Source organism: Halyomorpha halys, unplaced genomic scaffold (genome assembly GCF_000696795.3).
Source record: "Halyomorpha halys isolate HHAL.00 unplaced genomic scaffold, Hhal_1.1 Scaffold926.1, whole genome shotgun sequence".
In the NCBI taxonomy this organism is placed as follows: Eukaryota; Metazoa; Arthropoda; class Insecta; order Hemiptera; family Pentatomidae; genus Halyomorpha; species Halyomorpha halys.
The window spans coordinates 243,290-256,111 of record NW_027107651.1 but is presented as its reverse complement, the minus strand read 5'-3'; the positions used below and the strand labels follow the sequence as shown (position 1 = coordinate 256,111).

The following is a 12,822-nucleotide window of genomic DNA, read 5'->3' as shown; positions in this document are numbered from 1 at the left end:
CCACGAGACCAGCTAATGTAAAATGTCAGAGTACCAATGAGTAGTTTCTCTATACGCCTGTAACACTCCAATTTAACTAAGATCAGATTTACTAAATGTATTATAATGTACAGTTGTAAATAGCAATAAATAAATATTTAAAAAAAAAAAATTTTAATGATGCTCCAGCGGTCATAATAAGTTTTCATTGTTCATAGCTCATGTATGTTATCCTGTCCACCAGTATCCTGTCCAATAGTATCTTGCCAACAACATCCTATCCAAGGGTATCTACTAAAAACTAGAAACTCAATCTTTCTTACTGTTCATATTTATTTTTAAAAAAAGAAAAAGAAAGCTTTAATTATCAGCTCAATTTAGGCACACAAGGTTAAGCTTTGAAGCATCTTGAAAGAATAAAATTTATCCCAGAATTATTTGCAGAATTAAGTCACTAATCTAGGTAACACGCAAAATGAGGGCCGCACTCTTTGACAATTGTACTCTATGACAAAGCACCTTAGTTTCTAATTCCCGTATTTCTGTCATTGATTCACTCTTAAGTTGATCGAATAACTTAAATTCCCTTTAAAACTAAGCATGCATTTTTTTTTCTTTGTTTAAAATATTGATATATCGTTATGATGGCTCTTAGTGTTATGTTATATGAATTATATTATTTGGCCAAGGACAATAGGTGCATTCTCCAGCAAAATTACATTACTGCTGGTAATGGTGATAGAGCGAAGATCCTCAATTTAGGTTCGATTCAATTGCTGCAGTTACATGGTTCATTAGCTGAGTATGCTCCTGAGGAAAATGACTGTTATTCACAGCGCAATCCCTATTTTCTTCGAACCGTTTTTTTATAATTATTGAAGATGAAATACTTCATAGTTTTTATTATGGTCCGATTTTGCTTCCAATAGCAGAAAAAAATCAGTAAGTTGTTGAGATGAAATGAAAAATAATTATTGAGTTTGGGACATTCCCACCATACCACATTGGTATCAAATCTTTATTGCCTCATCGTGATTGTTTAGTAACTGTGAGGTATAAAGACAAAATAGGTGATAGTAGAATTCAAGACCATGTTTTAAATTGTATGTTCGTCGTTGACATCTTTTTGACATACTAAAAGTGCGGAACAATCTAGGTGTTCAAAACGCGCTTTTTTACCCTGATTTTTCTGATTTTTTTTTTTTTCAAAATTCATAATTACCAAATTCGTTAATTTATAGAATATTGCATGCTAAAAAACATTGTTTTTTAAAAAATAAGAATACATTACAAAATGTTGGCCTAAAAATCGAGAAGACTACACTTCTTGCTCAGCTGTCACTTAGTCAGTATCTTTAATGTAATTTACCGTGCAGTAAAAACCAATCAAATCTTTTTGGATGTAAGTTGTTTATTTTTTTTTTTTAATTTGAGCCCTAATAGATTTTAAGTCCAATAGTTATATTATAATCTCTCAAAATAACATTTTTTCAAACCAAACCGAAGAAAAATTGTATCTGATGAACCGTTGTACATAAACAACTCTATTGGCACTCACTTTTTTTATTAGTAAAACTCCGGGTCAACTTTTTCATTTTATTAGAGCGCCACTCAATGAAAAAAGTCAACGCCCCAGTCGGGATTCGAACCACCACCGCCAGCAGATCTCAGATTGGTAAAACGGTGCCTTATCAACTGAGCTACGAACGGCCCAGTACTCAAATTGAAGCTTGTTAAATGAACTATGAAGTAGTTTTTGATAACTTGAATAACTTCATAGGAGTAGTAGTAGCTTTCATAATATTTGGTAAAATTATTTCATAAAGTTGATAGTTGAAGTTAAAGTGTGATATTTGATTGGAAAAAATGATTTTTGGCAAACCGTATCTCGTGAATCATTCATTAGATTAGGTCTATTAACGTAGTTAGTTCCACCCAAAAATAGATCTCTCCAGTACTACTATGTACAGTCTCGAGATACAGTCGGGATGCCAGGATAATTGCTGAAGCCAATTATCCAAAAATAAGTTAATTAATTAATTTATTGAGTCCTGCAAAACTGTTATTATATTTGGATTCTTTTCCAAAGGTTTTTTGTGTGTGTCCTCTTGTTCATAACGAATGGCGTCTAGGTCTCATAACCGTTCTTTTTACTTCGTCTCAACGAAGTGTATCTTGCCCTTTCTTCGGTTCCCTTCCTTCTCTTTTCTTCTGCTTCTGTGTCTATCTGTCTTTCCAATTGTTTTAAAAAGAAATGTCGCCTTTTGGGAATATCCTTTCCTCATTGGCTATCATAAGCCACGCCCAAGAAGAATACGTTAAAAGAGGTGGTACATTTTGAAAGGTGTTTGATGCAAGGGTTGTTTATGATTGACCTGACAACCGACAAAGCCTGCAGGCAATACCTGTTTTTAATAGATTTGTTCAGGAAGGACCCTTTCACCTGTGCCCCTTAGTCACCTGCAAAGTGATCTCTGTTCATAGTCACATACCTGGTATGTACAGGTATAAAGACCCCTATAATATTAATAATTGCTAATGCCTCGATACATAGCAACTGATATATTTACACCAGGCACTGAAGAGTTGAGATCGGAAGGTTAGTTGAAAGTCAGAAGACAAAAATTATATTGGTAGTGTTAATAAAGTGTGTGTGATGAATAAGAAAATATCATCGTAAAAATGATACTGATTTGGAAAATATGTATCAGTATTTTCTTTTACATTTATTGAGACTTCAACAGTCCAGAGAATACTATAATTTTGTCGTCCATGCTACTTCTAACAACGAAAGTTCAGAGCTGTAGATTTTGAAACACAGTGCATTAAAAAGTCTCTCTCCTAAGGTACACAATGCCCTGAGGGACGGAATAGGAACCAATTTATTCTGAACTTGATAGCCGAAAGAGAGAAAGAAAAAAAAAAAGTTTTGTCATTCTGTAGAAGTATTGTCCATTAAATAAAAGCAGGGCGAGGAGAGCTGGAGATGGCAAAAGTTTTCAACGCTAGTTTGATGTTTTGTAATTAATGAAGCAGACTTTGTAACAGATGGGTTAGCCCAGGGAAATATATTTTCTCTTCACGTTGGTGATTGATTCAACCTTCGTCTGTGGGCTTCAATCGAGTCAAAATAGCAACTACCGCTCATTTATCTCCTCGCACTAATTAAACATTAAATCAACAATAATTGAATCGGTAACTTTAGTAAATATACTTTATTAATTTTTTCTCGAAATACTTGAACGTTTCCTTAAGGGTAGTCCCATACATTTGGGTAAAAGCTGATAGTAACCTCTCGTTACCCCCTTGTTATGGAGTGGAGTGGCATGACCTTACTTTCCTTAACAAAAATGGCTATTACGACGGAGATTAGTTTTACATTGAGGTTAATATGAATACAAGCCATTTTAACCTAAATTAAAAAAGAAGCCAGCCAGTAATTGGACTATACTCTTCCCAATACCTCTCTCGTGTCCCTAGTGAATCATAAGGCTCCAGTTTACCCTCTCCATTAGTATCCTTCCTCTAAGCTTTTATGTCACTGACCCTTAACATTAAGGAAAAAATAAAAGGAAGGGAATAAGCTACCAAGAAATATGAAGAAGACAATCACGAGTTTCTATCTGTTCCAGTTACAACAGCGGACAATCGTAGTAATCTCAAGGTAAACCTGAGATCCAAGGGCGGGGCCAAGTCCCCTCTTTTTGGCCACTTTTTCGCTATGAACATAGGAGTGGCACAGCCCTATTCCTCAAAGAAAAAATTCAACTAAAAGGGCCACGCCCTCGAGGAAGTTTACGTTGAGGTTAATATAAATGTCCGTCATTTTAATCTAAATTAAAATAGAGACAGCGAATAGCACGTACTCATTCCTCACTACTCAGTCACGCTCCTGGTCCATCATAAGACCCACCTTTTTGGCTTCACTTTTTCTACTTATGTTATGTATGTCATACTCCTTCCTCAAAGGCTTTGAAGTAGAGTGCCATTCTCAAGATAACCCAGTTTTATAACTGTTTTTGAAATATAGCGTATTTCTGATTAATAATTCTCCTTACTGTGTACAAATCTTTAAAAAAAAAAACCAAACGGAAACAATACATATTAGTAAATTCCTTCAATTTAATAATGTATTGCATTAGTAATACCATGTAATCGACGTTCATCAGACTCTGTAATTCCAGAATATTTACCTGTAATATTATTGAATAAGAACAGTACGAAACATTGAAGAAGTTTTTACATTATCTATGGTACTAAAAAATTTCATTTTTTAACCACCAAACCCTTCATTCATATGATTCTAAAATTGTATTTGTTTTATCAACCGCTCATCACTCAAAATTTTTCTCTTCTATATATACGATGTAAAATATCACTATACCAAAATTTATCTCTTTACACCATATTTTTACGAGTATATCTTTTCTTTTTTTACAAATGTACAAATGGGGTGCCTCCATCGGTTTTTTATATTCAGTTTTGTATATTCATAGTTGTAACTGTCTTCTTTATGTTTGGACACTTATAAGTGCTTTTCGTACTCATTTAAGAAAATAATAGTAAATAAATAATAAAATAAGTAATAAATCGAAGTCTTGAACAGTCACTCAAATTTTCAAAATAACGTATAATTATTGATTTTATTTTTTTTTATCTGGAGCATAGACTAAATAAAGTATGTATCGAAGTATGTCAGTATCAGGCTTTAACAACCAGGTTTTTTTTTCTCGGAAGTTTTCCCTTTACTCATCACTTGGGCAAAGAGAAAGACGATTAAGTCTTTAAAGGGATTCAATTATTCTCTCAAAACTTTTTTAAAGCTGACATTTAAGACATAAATTTTGTTGTAAATGTTTATAAACCCGAAACTAATCTACTGACACTCTAGAACCTAAGAGGCAATTTATATAAAAATAGCAGTAGCTGATGGACAATAACCGATAAAATATGGCCAAAAGGAAGATTATATTGCTAGTTTGACGCGAGGCGATATCTCAGAGCGGCCATAAATCACTAGAAGAACCTGATTTCGGGTGACAACGATAAGGCCTCCTCTGGGGAGCTGGTCGAACCAAATTCTCCATCCTGGATTACGAGTATCAAGCCACTATTCATGCTTCTACAGTTCACACAGTTGTATACTCAACTTTGTGCATAATGCAATTACATAAAATATAATATAGAAATTTGTACAATTACATGTTTTACCCGGAGTAGTGATTTTGCAACCGCCTGATGAACTAAGCACGATTAATTATAGTTGCGGAACTATATAGATGAAAAAATAAAAAATCTTTAAAATTGTTAGCGTACTAAGGCCCATTTACACGTTAATATATCTGTCGTAAAAGTAATATTAACAATGAGAAAATATGATAGTACTTGTTCGCACGTTGATAGTGAACCTTAAGTCCCTGACTGTTCTGAACTTGGTATAAGAATGATTAAACATAACAAATGACAAGTAGCAATAAATATTGAAGTTCGTAAGTTAAATAAAGATTGGTGATGTGAAGGTGAAATTGTGAAATTTCATTGTCATATGTCTATATGTTATAAACAAAACTTGGCAGTACAAATAATTTGGATGGGTAAAATTACTATATTACTGTTATAGGTCAAATATTACATCGCGTAATATGTAATATTATATTTTAGAAGCACCATTCATTCTTGTTGTTAGTTAGGGCTTTAAGAGGGACGCAATATGGGGTGTGAGTCCAAGAGCGCTCGGTTCGGAGCGTTGTGGGTTCGATTCCCTCCTGGGGCAGATAATATTTATTTCTCTTGGTTAGTACTTGATGTCAACTTCAAGTTAACCACTAGGGGTTGGCAAAAAAATTCCACTAAACCCACTTACCGGACTAGTTCCCCCAACAGTTACCAATAAAAATAGTAGTACAAGAGCCGGGTGGAAAGTCAGTTATTTCACCTAATTTTTTTATTACTTAAATGAAAATTAAGTATAATTAATAATCAAAATTGATGAGTCTGCCAAGTATATTTAGGGTGAATATAAAATGGTGGCTGTTTTAAAATGTTTAAAAAAAAACAACTAATTTTTCATGCGGAGTTCTATATAACTTTGACAATATCGACAAAACTATAATAAAAATCCTAATAGAACTTTATTTAAAGTTGAGCGAATTGGCTAGAATATGAGCCTTAGAAAATAGCTGTTTAAGTTCGATAGTTTCCAAGAAATAATTTTTAAAAATCTGTAGTTAGTGAATTAACTGTGGGAAATCTCTATCTCCAGAGCCATGAGACGTACAGATGTATTTCAGCACTCAAATTAAACTAGTTTAATGTGCTATAAAGTAGTCTATAAGTTTATATTCGTATGTGATAAGTATAAGAGAGTTGTGTTTAGAATATTTTCCAAAATAAATTCACAAAATGTTGATTTCTAATTGTTTGGATTAAATATTGATTTATGAAAAACTATATCTCTAAGGTGTCTGCCAGCAATGAAACTAACAATCGTTTAATGTACAATAAAGTAGTCTATTACGTTTATCTTCGTAAGTAAAGTAGTTTCTGTGATATTTGCATATGAATATGAATATTTCCTATGAAATTTTGTCAACTAGATCTAAATTTATTTTAGCAAATATCCACGTTATTACTATTAATATAATACTCATAATAAAATAATATACTAAACTATTAATTATTAAACAATCATTAGCTTTAAAAAAAAACAACTGTATCTCGGAAACTATTGATCGTAAACAGATCTGTTATGGCTCGCATTTTAGTATATTTACTCTACTTCAAATGGTATTCTATTAGGTTTTCTAGTGTTTTAGGTCGTTTCAAAGACATAGGGCTCCGAATGAACAATTAATTTTTTAACATTTTAAAACAGCTACCATTTTGTATTCATCCTAACTATACTTGGCAGTATCGTCAATTTTGACTTGTAATTATATATAGTTTTCAATAAAGTAATAAAAATTTGGGATGAAATACTTTTTTCTTCTCTTAGTTTCTTGTATTAAAGGGCTTTAAGACGAAAAACATTCATCACCCATACCACACTTGCTTTATCTACTCTCTTGAATAGAGATTCGATCAATTCGAAATGTATCATGATTCTTTAGCGTGAATCAGATGAGAGTACGAACCTTTCAAATGAGTCTTTGGTACGATTCCTGATTAACTTGTCCATCTCTTACTCTTTTATTGAAAATATTAGAAGATCCTTTTTGATTAGCTTGAACATTGAAAAATTCAACTCAAAAGTTTTTACTCTTCCACTCCCAGTTGCCGACAGTTAAAGGAGCAGTGACCTACAACCTGGGAAATCTAACCTCAACCCGAAGACTGAAGCCCAGACTGCTGCAGGACATTCTTTTATAAATTTTTAATAAATATAAAATTAATTCATAGTCACACTAGAGGTAGTTTACTTATTATTATTATTACTCGTTTTATTTATTCATTATTATTATTATTATTTATTTTTTTTTTCTCTTTTCTTCTCTCTTCCCTTTTTCAAATTAACTTGTTTCTTTTTACTATTAGAAGACAATTTTTTGTTTTATTGAAGTGTACGAATATCATTATTTTTTCTTATTAATTTTACTTTCCTCTTTTATTAAGAAGCATTATTCTTATCTATTTATTTTTTTATTTTTATTTTAATAAGAACATTTTATATAGTTAGGGATGTCATTTGTATGACTATACCCCCTCATAATCAACTGTTAAAAAATATATATAATATAAGTTATATCAACCATGTAAGGCCCACCAGGCCGATCTGGTATAAAAATAAAATAAAATAAATAAATATTAGAAGATCCTTTTGTATTTAGAATATAGTTCGTCTTATATTAGTATCTTTTTTCCTCTTCTGTTGTAGATGCGAATTAAGAACAATTATCCAACTTGACTATTTATAAGATATTATTATGGAAGAAATAGTTACCGTACATTAGGGGAGAATTGCTTCAATAATAAACTGGAGGAGACGGTGTATTCTGTTGTGAAGGAGGCCTTCGGGGAAATGTCAGGGAGAGCTCAGGGGAATCCTTTCCCATTCCCTCCGTCCTCTTTCCCTCTCTCAAATGGACCACATGTTTACTCAACTCTTGTCCGCCAAAGTCTCATCCTTTCAACGGCCGATTTCTCCATGAACGCTGACGTCGAAGTTAAGAAGTGGGGTGTTGAGGAATGTTTAAACTAAGAATTTATTAAATAAATCAAAAATGTGTATCCTTTATTGTCTCAACACTTTTTTATTTTTCACCAGTCCAACGTTTCGGCCATTTTAGCCATCCTCAAGGACATCTTCAATTATAATTTCTTCCTCGCATTAATTTAAAGTTACTTTGGCAGGCTATTCTGCCCAGTACCTACTATCATATGGTAGTGAATTTGTTGTGGATAATCTTATATAAGAAAATTAAATATTAATGATTTTAAATTTTAAAAAATAGGCTCTTAACTTATAATAAAGGAAATGACCTGAGCAGAATAGCCTCCAAAAGTAACTTTAAATTAATGTGAGGAAGAAATTATAATTGAAGATGTACTTGAGGATGGCTAAAATGGCCGAAACGTTGGATTGGTGAAAAATAAAAAAGTGTTGAGACAATAAAGGATACAAATTTTTGATTTATTTAATAAATAATTACCTTGTCTCAAGAAATTGAAATAATATAATTAAACTAAGAATTTATTTAAAATAGTTCTAACTAATTTTTCATCATTATATTTTCGAAGATAACCACTTAGTCAATTGTATATATTATTTTATCATTATGTTATTTTATTTTTCATAGAGATAGTTTATTATGTTCATCTTGTCTATTCTTTTGTTTGTATATATTTTAAGTGAGTTTTTGTTTTTTTTATTTTTATTATTTCTTTTTAATTTATATTTTTTTCTTCTTTTGTTTTCTTTATTTTTTTTTTTATTTTAGTATGTATGCGATTCATTCATCACTATTACCTATTGCCCACAACTGTTTGGCAGATTGTAATATCTATCAATAAATAACTCTATCAATCTAAAAAAAAAACCACTTAGTCAAAAACTCAAGCAGGCGAAATTTCTTACAGAATGTGTCTATTACATTTCGCTTTCGACCATCCTGTGTCGCATTATAAGTGCGCTTCAGAAAGTTCACTTTTCGGATTTCTGTGAAATATGCAACAAAAAAAAAAAAATATTTTCCCTGACCGGTATGACCTGGGCGTACCTCACATTTGTAGAATAGTTTCATACATGTGACGTTAATACTAGGGCACTATCGAACATATAAAGGAATTTTCGACCGGTTTTTACCAAGAACATGTTGCCAAGCTCTATCGCTATGCCAAGCAATGTCAGATTCATAACATACTGTTAAAGCCCAAAAGTTCATTTTTTTAATTTATTTATTTTCGTTCTACTTCAAATCGGTTTTTTATTATTTTTATTTTAGGATCATTTTTTATATATTTTTAACCACAAGTTACTTTTACTTTAAATTTATATTTAGGAATTTATTACATGAATCAGGGGAAATAAGGACGTTTGTTTTGGCACGTATACAACAATATTACAAACTGCAGTAGGATTACGGCCGGGATGCAGACTGATAAGGGCAGTCTGAAGTCAGTACTGGCAAAGATTGGAGCTGTCAAATGTCTGTCTCGTTCTCACCCACGACTCACCACAGCTGTTCCTACCAAATGCAAGATCGTCTTATTTCTATCGACGCGGAATGAGATTAGAATTGAAAGGTGTTAGCGATATGCGCAGAGTGACCCTCCAGCTCCTCCCTCCCCTCCCCCGGCCATCTACTTAGTCAATTACTATTTTTTTTTTTTTCAAACCAACTCAAGTAGTGGAAAATTATCTATTTTTTTGTGTAAAGCAAATTCTTTTAGTTTTGTATACATATATATATAATTTTTTTTTACTTAACAATTCATTTATTTATTTTGTTGCAACAACAAAACAGTTCATTTTTTTTTATTTCATTTGTTTATATTTTAATTTTCATATTAATTTCATATTCCAAAGTTCATGCGGAAGGAAAGAGCCTACTGGATAAAGGATAAACGAATCCCCGGCAATCTTAGCAGGGCTGAGAGAGTGGCCTGTTTCGGCTAGTATCAGGGCATGATCTGCTCCAAAAACACCTCCATCGAATTGGCATTGTAGATTCCCCAAAATGTCCTCTATGCGACATGGGAGACATGGATGGGGACCATCTTTTAACGTGTATTGGTCTAGAAGATGTTGTGCAGGATGTGGACCAACTAAGAGGAAGAGCAAAATTGTATTGGACTGCTAGAGGAAAAATGGCGTAATAGCCCTGTGGCGTAGGAAAAAAAAAATTTAATTTTATATCATTTGGAAGATTTATTTTTTATCATTTCATTATCTTTATTGCTTTAATTATTTTTATGAAATTATTTTTTGGGTTTTTTATTTATTACCCGAACCAGCGATTCGGTTAAAATTCTGAAAAAGTACGAAATTTTTGTTTTTTCTTTTATATTTTCGTTATGAAGGTGCAGTCAAATGAGACATAATATCGTAATTTTTGGCACCCTCCAGTTTTTTTGGGACGCTAAACCCGAAACTGAAGTGTGCTTACAGATATTTTTCCGGGAACCTTTTTTTATTTTGCTAAAAATAATGATGTAACTTATTTTTAACTATATCTCGTATACTATTTATTTATTTTTTAATCAATATACATCACTATAAAATTTTCTACAATGTATATCTATATGATTTTTCTCAACGCTAAACTGCTAAGCCGCAATAACACTGAAATAAGGCCCGAATTCTTAAAAAGCTTTCTAAACACAATTTTGGATTTCAGCTCATAATTAAAAACTAAACATTTTTCAAAAGGCAAATTTCAGTCAGATCTTTTCTAGATATAGCTTCTTTTTTTTTTTTTATTAGATTATATTCAATAACATTTTTCTTAATATATCCGGCCATTATGACTTTTTTTGTGTTTAATTTATAATTCTATTTAATTTTATATATCGGGGATACTTTGATTTTTAGATCGTCGAGGAACAGATTATAGAATATATAATCCAATAAACGATACTTTCACTGAGAAGAATCGGAAGTAAAAATACAATTAATAAAAAATATGATATAATAAGATTAAAATACAATGGTTTACGACATGCAGAGAAAGTAACATGCCTAATTTATGAAAATCCTGAAGTAATTGATTCGAGGAAATGGGTACAACACCGTACTGGTCACCTGGCGGGGGTAATTGATCGTGCTTGTAATGGATACGACAGATGTAGGCCTCCATGTGTACTCGTGTCTATGTTAGGGCGGCCCTGTTAACCACAGTGTTAGTTATTCTGTGTTAGTATATAATGATATTAGATTTTTAATTCTCTGTCGCTTTCATTTTATTTATTAATTTACAGGGAATCCAGAACATTACTACTTAAAAGTTTTGTTTGTTTTTATAGTTTATTTATTGTTATTTACAACCGTAAAAATATATACAAGTGAATTTGCTGTTAGTGATTAAATGACATGACACAAACATGTGGAGAATCTACCAATTGATAGAACTCCAATAAAATATCGATAGGAGAAGAACTCGAGGACATCTTCTTTTCAGACGCGTTGGAGGGTTATTAGGTAATGAAGGAAGCTAGGTAAGAAACAAGTGGGTTTGGGTGGTTGGGAAGTTTATCATGGAAGGATTGGTATCTGGTTCTGGCCAAATCGGGAACATATGGGACATTGAGGTCCTGATGGATGACTTGATTTGAGTCAAAGTAAGGATTTTAACGAGGAATTTGGACTGTATGGATTGAATACAGGAGGAACTCGATGGTTTAGTGGAGCTCCAAAGATCAAGTCCGTATCTTCAGATAGGCCTTTTTAAATGTCTTTTAGATCAGTATTTTGTAATGGATTGGAAGTCTAGATCGTTTTTCTAGTCAATGTTGTAATAGTAGGAATCGACGAGCAGTTCCCTGTCTTTTCAGTCTTGTATGAGGATTCCATGTCAGTCGTTTCTCCAATAATTTATTTATTGAAAATGTTGATACGATTAAAATCATTTACTATAACAATACTGAATAGTGCACAGAAAGGAGTGAAAATTAATTGATCCTCAAATCACTAAGAAAGACGTGACGTAGGGCGAACGTTGCGTCATTTTTTGAAATTTTAGTAGCGAAAGAAACCTTTATTATGATTTATGATTTTTTTTATTAGTCAAAACAGTTTTTTCTTCTACGCTGTTGGCATTATTTTATTGTAAAACCGGTAAATAATTTCGAAGCTAAAATAAATGTAAATGTGAATATATAAGTGGTCAACAAAAGTGGACAGTAAAATGTAATTGTAAATTTGACTTTATCAAAAACCCATGTTTTCAACAAATCAGAGTTTTAAACGCATCAAACTCATAAAATATATATTATATATATAAATAATAATTAGAATAGATTCCATAGCAGTAATCTATCAATTTATGAACATAGTGTCAAAGAATTCAAGAGATAGACACGGCAACTCACGTTATGTTTTTCTGGAGATTGAAAGGTAATTTAGAAGATAAGGTAATTTAAAATTTGTTTCCAATATATTTTTTAAAAAATCAAACAAAAGCTATAAATCAATATTTTTTCTTAAAATTTGTATAAAAAAGCATTTAGTTTATATAATTTTAATAATATTAATTTTGTATGTAATATCAGTTATTGTAAATAATAAAGCCCCCAGAAAAAATGGCCTAGAACAAAATATATAATTTTCATAGAGTGACTGGAGTTAAAGAGGAAAGATTTTTAAATGGCCAATGAAAAGGGCTGAAGCGTTACTAAATAAATGCTAGC

General features: G+C 31.8%; 1 long non-coding RNA gene across 1 annotated transcript in view; it reads right to left on the bottom strand.

Annotated features, from left to right (window-relative positions):
- Positions 1-12,822, bottom strand: part of LOC136795451 (uncharacterized) — a 371,543-nt gene that overhangs the window by 275,521 nt on the left and 83,200 nt on the right. The gene's annotated exons all lie outside the window — the stretch shown is intronic.